We start from the raw sequence: 8,426 nt of genomic DNA, 5'->3' as shown, positions 1-8,426 counted from the left end.
GGTCAAGTAGACCACCCTTTCTTTCTTTTCTTTTTTCTTTTGATGCTGTCGCCAAAGTAGCTTTGGCGACGCCTACCCCACTAGTTTGTTAGGGCTTTCTCCTTTTGTAATGTCTTGTAAATATTCTGAAAATCAATGGAATTCTATCTAGCTTGATGATTGATGTCGAGCCTTTTCTTTCAGTTGACGTTCGATAACTATACTCCAACTCCTGCTCCTTCCGATGTTTTGCCTACCTCTTCTTGCTCGAAGAAAACGCTTGTGAATAGTGAACTTGGTGAAGATTCCTCGAGTAAGAGTTTATCACAAGACTTGGAAGAACTTCGTCAACAACTTCAGTATGCGAAGAAACAAACACTTGTGATGATGGAGCAATCTCACAAGGCATCCGAAAAAGAGAAGATTGCGCTTCAACAAGCTCGAGAAGCCATAGCTGCCAAGGAAGCCGCCGTTTCTGAAGCTGAAAAGGCAACCACTCGAGAGAATTGTATGCTCGAGCTGATGAATGAAGCCAGTGTTGATATGTCAGGTATGCTTTTTCAACCCAGAACTTCTTCTATCTTTCTACTGTATCCTTTTTTGAATTTCTTGTGCTGTCGCCGAATAGGTTCCTTTCTCGACGCTGCTGCTGAAGACGAAAGGGTAAACGCAAGGACAAATCTTCTCGTTAACCTTTCTCTTGACCACGGTTCTCTGTTCTGGGCCACTCCAGAGCGAACCCGACAGATTGTCAGGTTTCAAGACCGCGCCTGTCAGGTTCGCGAGTTCCTTGATCTCTCCACTAGAACATTGTCCCTTGTTTACAAGACAATGTTTCCTCGGGACGAGGCGCCCGACACTCTTCTTGGTTTGATGGAAAAATTTCGGGATGCTCCTGATACGTCTCAAACGTATCTATAATTTCTTATGTTCCATGCTACTTTATTGATGATACTCACATGTTTTATACATACTTTATGTCATATTTATGCATTTTCTGGCACTAACCTATTAACGAGATGCCGAAGAGCCGATTCTTTGTTTTCTGCTGTTTTTGGTTTCAGAAATCCTAGTAAGGAAATATTCTCGGAATTGGACGAAATCAACGCCCAGGATCTTATTTTTCCACGAAGCTTCCAGAACACCGGGGGAGATACGAAGTGGGGCGACGAGGCGACGCCACACTAGGGCGGCGCGGCCCAGGCCGTGGCTGCGCGGCCCTACTGTGTGGGTCCCTCGCGTCGCCCCCTGACCTACCCTTCCGCCTACTTAAGCCTTCGTCGATAATAGTTCCAGTACCGAGAGCCACGATACGGAAAACCTTCCAGAGACGCCGCCGTCGCCAATCCCATCTCGGGGGATTCAGGAGATCGCCTCCGGCACCCTGCCGGAGAGGGGAATCATCTCCCGGAGGACTCTACACCGCCATGGTCGCCTCCGGATTGATGTGTGAGTAGTTCACCCCTGGACTATGGGTCCATAGCAGTAGCTAGATGGTCGTCTTCTCCTAATTGTGCTATCATTGTTGGATCTTGTGAGCTGCCTAACATGATCAAGATCATCTATCTGTAATGCTACATGTTGCGTTTGTTGGGATCCGATGAATAATGAATGGTATGTTATGTTGATTATCAATATATCATCTATGTGTTGTTTATGATCTTGCATGCTCTCCGTTATTAGTAGAGGCTCTAGCCAAGTCATTACTTGTAACTCCAAGAGGGAGTATTTATGCTCGATAGTGGGTTCATGCCTCCATTAAATCTGGGACAGTGACAGAAAGTTCTAAGGTTGTGGATGTGCTGTTTCCACTAGGGATAAAACATCAATGCTATGTCTAAGGATGTATTTGTTGATTACATTACGCACCATACTTAATGCAATTGTCTGTTGTTTGCAACTTAATACTGGAGGGGGTTCGGATGATAACCTGAAGGTGGACTTTTTAGGCATAGATGCATGCTGGATAGCGGTCTATGTACTTTGTCGTAATGCCCAATTAAATTTCACACTACTCATCATAACATGTATGTGCATTGTCATGCCATCTTTATTTGTCAATTGCCCAACTGTAATTTATCCACCCAACATGCTATTTATCTTTTGGGAGAGACACCAATAGTGAATTGTGGACCCCGGTCCATTCTTTTATATCGAATACAATCTACTGCAATACTCGTTCTTACTGTTCTCTGTAAACATCATCATCCACACTATACATCTAATCCTTTGTTACAGCAAGCCGGTGAGATTGACAACCTCACTGTTAAGTTGGGGCAAAGTATCTTGGTTGTGTTATGCAGGTTCCATGTTGGCGCCGGAATCCCTGGTGTTGCGCCGCACTACACTCCGCCGCCATCAACCTTCAACGTGCTTCTTGACTCCTACTGGTTCGATAACCTTGGTTTCTTACTGAGGGAAAAACTTGCCGCTGTACGCATCATACCTTCCTCTTGGGGTTCCCAACGGACGTGTGCTTTACCGTCACAAGCAGCAAAGCTTTTTCTGGCGCCGTTGTCGGGGAGATCAAGACACGCTGCAAGGGGAGTCTCCACTTCCAATCTCTTTACTTTGTTTTTGTCTTGCTTTATTTTTATTTACTACTTTGTTTGCTGCATTATATCAAAATACAAAAAAAATTAGTTGCTAGCTTTACTTTATTTACTGTCTTGTTTGCGTTCTCCATATTAAAAACACAAAAAAATTAGTTACTTGCATTTACCTTATTTTTATTATCATGACTAGTCCTGTAGTTGTTACTCTATTACCAGAGGAATCGATCTTCACTTTTAAACAAGGTGGTGGAGAGAATTTTAAAGAAGCTTGGTCTAGAATTTTTGATTCTTATAGTAAAACTGAACCTAAAATGACCCTAAGTTTGCTTCTTAGTAACTTTTATTTTGGGCTTATTCTTCGCTATAGATATGCCTTAGATGCTGTAGTGGGAGGAGATTTCCTTCATTGTGATGGGGATCAAGCTTTTAATGCCATAAGAAAATTGATTACATCATCTAACTCCGATAATAATTTTGATCCATCTCTTGCTAGCATTCATAATAGATTAAACACTCTCGAAACAAATATATCCTGTTTAAAAGAAGGGTACAACCAAATTCGCGAATACTATGATTATGTTCCATTAAGCTTCGAACTTTCAATGTGGGTGCCTACCGTTAAAGTTGCTATTGGTGGTGAAACTTTTCATGCTCGTTGTGATATTATGTCTGAGTTTTGCCTTATGCCTAAAAGTATTTATGAATCTTTGACACTTTGGGAACTTAATGAAGGGGGAGAAGGAATAACTCTTACTGATAACTCTATTATAATTCCTAAGGGTATAGCTGAAGGTGTTTTCACAACCTTTCTTGGAAGGACGGTATCCACTGATTATCTTGTTATTGAATGTGTAGGGACAAGACAAATCACGCTTGGAAGATCCCTGCTGAAACTCGTGGGAGCAATCATAGATGTGGGGAAAGACACTCTAAATTTTACCTCTACACCCGGATGAGGTTATGTATTCCCTAAACCAAAGAGTAGGAAAAAGAGTAAGAAGGGTAAGAGCAACGCCCCTGGTAAGAATGTCAACGCATCATCTCTTGATAATACTTGATACACACTTTTTGCGCCTAGCTGAAAGGCGTTAAAGAAAAAACGCTTATGGGAGACAACCCATGATTTTACTACAGCACTTTTGTTTTATATTTGAGTCTTGGAAGTTGTTACTACTGTAGCAACCTCTCCTTATCTTAATTTTATTGCATTATTGTGCCAAGTAAAATCTTTGATAGTAAGGTTCATACTAGATTTGGATTACTGCGCAGAAACAGATTTCTTGCTGTCACGAATTTGGGTTGAATTCTCTGTAGGTAACTCAGAAAAATCTGCCAATTTACGTGAGCGATCCTCAGATATGTACGCAACTTTCATTCAATTTGGGAATTTTCATCTGAGCAAGTCTGGTGCACCTTAAAAATTCGTCTTTACGGACTGTTCTGTTTTGACAGATTCTGCCTTTTATTTCGCATTGCCTGTTTTGCTATGTTTGATGGATTTCTTGAAGGAGATATGCCCTAGAGGCAATAATAAAGTGGTTATTATTTATATCTTTATGTTTATGATAAATGTTTATATATCATGCTATAATTGTATTAACCGAAACATTAGTACATGTGTGATATGTAGACAAACAAGAAGTCCCTAGTATGCCTCTTAAACTAGCTTGTTGATTAATGGATGATTAGTTTCATAATCATGAATATTGGATGTTATTAATAACAAGGTTATGTCATTGTATGAATGATGTAATGGACACACCCAATTAAGCGTAGCATAAGATCTCGTCATTAAGTTATTTGCTATAAGCTTTCGATACATAGTTACCTAGTCCTTATGACCATGAGATCATGTAAATCACTTATACCGGAAAGGTACTTTGATTACACCAAACACCACTGCGTAAATGGGTGGCTATAAAGGTGGGATTAAGTATCCGGAAAGTATGAGTTGAGGTATATGGATCAACAGTGGGATTTGTCCATCCCGATGACGGATAGATATACTCTGGGCCCTCTCGGTGGAATGTCGTCTAATGTCTTGCAAGCATATGAATGAGTTCATAAGAGACCACATACCACGGTACGAGTAAAGAGTACTTGTCAGGAGACGAGGTTGAACAAGGTATAGAGTGATACCGAAGATCAAACCTCGGACAAGTAAAATATCGCGAGACAAAGGGAATTGGTTTTGTATGTGAATGGTTCATTCGATCACTAAAGTCATCGTTGAATATGTGGGAGCCATTATGGATCTCCAGATCTCGCTATTGGTTATTGGTCGGAGTGAGTACTCAACCATGTCCGCATAGTTCACGAACCGTAGGGTGACACACTTAAAGTTGGATGTTGAAATGGTAGTACTTGAATATGGAATGGAGTTCGAATATTTGTTCGGAGTCCCGGATGAGATCCCGGACATCACGAGGAGTTTCAGAATGGTCCGGAGAATAAGATTCATATATAGGATGTCATTTTATGTGAATTAAAATGTCGCGGAAGGTTCTATGGAAGGTTCTAGAAGGTTCTAGAAAAGTCCGGAAGAAACCACCAAGGAAGGTGGAGTCCACATGGGACTCCACCTCCCATGGCCGGCCAACCCTAGTGGGGGAGGAGTCCCAAGTGGACTCCCCCTTAGGGGTCCGGCCACCCCCCCATATGGGAGGTGGAACTCCCACCTTTGGTGGGAGTCCTAGCTTGGCTAGGTTTCCCCCTCTTATGGAAGGTTTTTGGTTCGGGTCTTATTCGAAGACTTGGACACCAACACTTGGGGATCCACCTATATAATGAGGGGCCAAGGGAGGGGGCCGACCACCCCAAGACCACAAGCTGGCCGCCCCCCTTGAAGTGGCCGGCCACCCCCTCCCAAACCCTAGCCGCCCCCCTCTCCTCCATATCTCCCGCGTAGCTTAGCGAAGCTCCGCCGGACTTCTCCACCGCCACCGACACCACGCCGTCGTGCTGTTGGATTCAAGAGGAGCTACTACTTCCGCTGCCCGCTGGAACGGGAGGTGGACGTCGTCTTCATCAACAACCGAACGTGTGACCGAGTACGGAGGTGCTGCCCGTTCGTGGCGCCGGAACCGATCGTGATCAAGATCTTCTACGCGCTTTTGCAAGCGGCAAGTGAACGTCTACCGCAGCAACAAGAGCCTCATCTTGTAGGCTTTGGAATCTCTTCAAGGGTGAGACTCGATAATCCCCTCGTTGCTACCGTCTTCTAGATTGCATCTTGGCTTGGATTTCGTGTTTGCGGTAGGAAAATTTTTGTTTTCTATGCAACGTTATCCTACAGTGGTATCAGAGCCGTGTCTATGCATAGATGGTTGCACGAGTAGAACACAATGGTTTGTGGGCGTTGATGCTCTTGTTATCTTTAGTTTGAGTACTTTGCATCTTTGTGGCATAGTGGGATGAAGTGGCTCGGACTAACTTTACATGACCGCGTTCATGAGACTTGTTCCTCGTTCGACATGCAACTAGTATTGCATAAGAGGCTTTGCGGGTGTCTGTCTCTCCTACTATAGTGAAGATTCAATTTACTCTTCTATTGAAAACATTAGTATCAACGTTGTGGTTCATGTTCGTAGGTAGATTAGATCTCTCTCGAAAACCCTAAACCACGTAAAATATGCAAACCAAATTAGAGACGTCTAACTTGTTTTTGCAGGGTTTGGTGATGTGATATGGCCATAATGTGATGATGAATATGTATGAGATGATCATTATTGTATTGTGGCAACCGGCAGGAGCCTTATGGTTGTCTTTAAATTTCATGTTGAGTAGTATTTCAAAGTAGTTGTAATAGTTGCTACATGGAGGACAATCATGAAGACGGCACCATTGACCTTGACGCTACGCCGACGATGATGGAGATCATGCCCGAAGATGATGGAGATCATGTTCGTGCTTTGGAGATGAAGATCAAAGGCACAAAGACAAAAGGGCCATATCATATCACATATGAACTGCATGTGATGTTAATCCTTTTATGCATCTTATTTTGCTTAGATCGCGACGGTAGCATTATAAGATGATCCCTCACTAAAATCTCAAGATAATAAAGTGTTCATCCTTAGTAGAACCGTTACCAAGTCTTGTCGTTTCGAAGCATCTCGTGATGATCGGGTGTGATAGATTCAATAAGTACATACAACGGGTGCAAGACAGTTTTGCACATGCGGATACTAAGGTGGCCTTGACGAGCCTAGCATGTACAGACATGGTCTCGGAACACGTGATACCGAAAGGTAGAGCATGAATCATATGGTTGATATGATGAACACTTTGAGTGTTCGCCATTGAAATCACACCTTTTCTCGTGATGATCGGGTTTAGGTGCGGTGGATTTGGTTCGTGTGATCACTAAGACAATGCGAGGGATATTGTTTTGAGTGGGAGTTCACCTAGATTTTTAATTATGTTGAATTAAAATTTGAACTCAATTTGTCATAAACTTAGTCTAAACTATTGCAAATATATGTTGTAGAGATGGCGTCCCCAATCAATTTTAATCAGTTCCTAGAGAAAGAGAAACTTAAGAGCAACGGTAGAAATTTCACCGACTGGTTCCGCCATGTGAGGATCTTCCTCTCTGGTGGAAATCTGCAATATGTGCTTGATGCACCGCTAGGTGACCCTCCTGCAGAAACTGAAACCGATGAAGTAAAAGCTGTTTACGCGACTCGGAAAACTCGGTACTCTCAAGTTCAGTGTGCCATCCTGTGCAGTCTGGAATCCGATCTTCAAAAACATTTTGAGCACCACGATCCTCATGAGTTGATGAATGAGCTGAAAGCTATATTCGAGACTCATGCGGCCGTGGAATGCTATGAAGCATCGAAACATTTCTTCAGCTGCATGATGGAAGAAGGCAGCTCCGTTAGTGAGCACATGCTCGCCATGACCGGGCATGCGAAGAAACTCAGTGACTTGGGAATAGTGATTCCTAACAGACTGGGGATTAATCGTGTCCTTCAATCACTGCCACCAAGTTACAAGAACTTTGTGATGAACTACAATATGCAGAACATGAACAAGGAGTTACCTGAACTCTTTGGCATGCTAAAAGCTGCTGAGATTGAGATCAAGAAAGAGCACCAAGTGTTGATGGTCAACAAGACCACCAGTTTCAAGAAACAGGGCAAGTCTAAGGGAAAATTCAAGAAGGGTGGCAAGAAAGCTGCCACACCTCCTGTGAAACCTAAGAACGGCCCTAAGCCTGATGCTGAGTGCTATTACTGCAAGGAGAAGGGACACTGGAAGCGTAATTGCTCCAAGTATCTGGCTGATCTGAAGAGCGGCCTTGTCAAGAAGAAGAAAGAAGGTATATCTGATATACATGTTATAGATGTTCATTTCACTGGTTCTCGTTCTAGTACCTGGGTATTTGATACTGGTTCGGTTGCTCATATTTGTAACTCGAAACAGGAACTAAAGAATAAACGACAACTGCTGAAAGATGAAGTGACGATGCGCGTTGGAAACGGATCCAAGGTCAATGTGATCGCAGTCGGCACACTTCCTCTACATCTACCTTCGGGATTAGTTTTAAGCCTAAATAATTGCTATTATGTACCTGCGTTGAGCATGAACATTATATCTGGATCTTGTTTAATGCAAGACGGTTATTCATTCAAGTCTGAGAATAATGGTTGTTCTATTTTTATGAATAATATCTTTTATGGTCGAGCACCACAAAAGAATGGCTTATTTCTGTTAGATCTCGATAGTAGTGATACGCATATACATAACATTGATGCTAAGCGAATTAAATTGAATGATAATTCTACTTATATGTGGCACTGTCGTCTTGGTCATATTGGAGTGAAACGCATGAAGAAACTCCATACTGATGGATTACTTGAATCACTTGACTTTGAGTCACTTGAT

This window comes from Lolium perenne, chromosome 7 (assembly GCF_019359855.2).
Source record: "Lolium perenne isolate Kyuss_39 chromosome 7, Kyuss_2.0, whole genome shotgun sequence".
NCBI classification, from domain to species: domain Eukaryota; kingdom Viridiplantae; phylum Streptophyta; class Magnoliopsida; order Poales; family Poaceae; genus Lolium; species Lolium perenne.
This window is presented reverse-complemented; position numbering follows the sequence as displayed.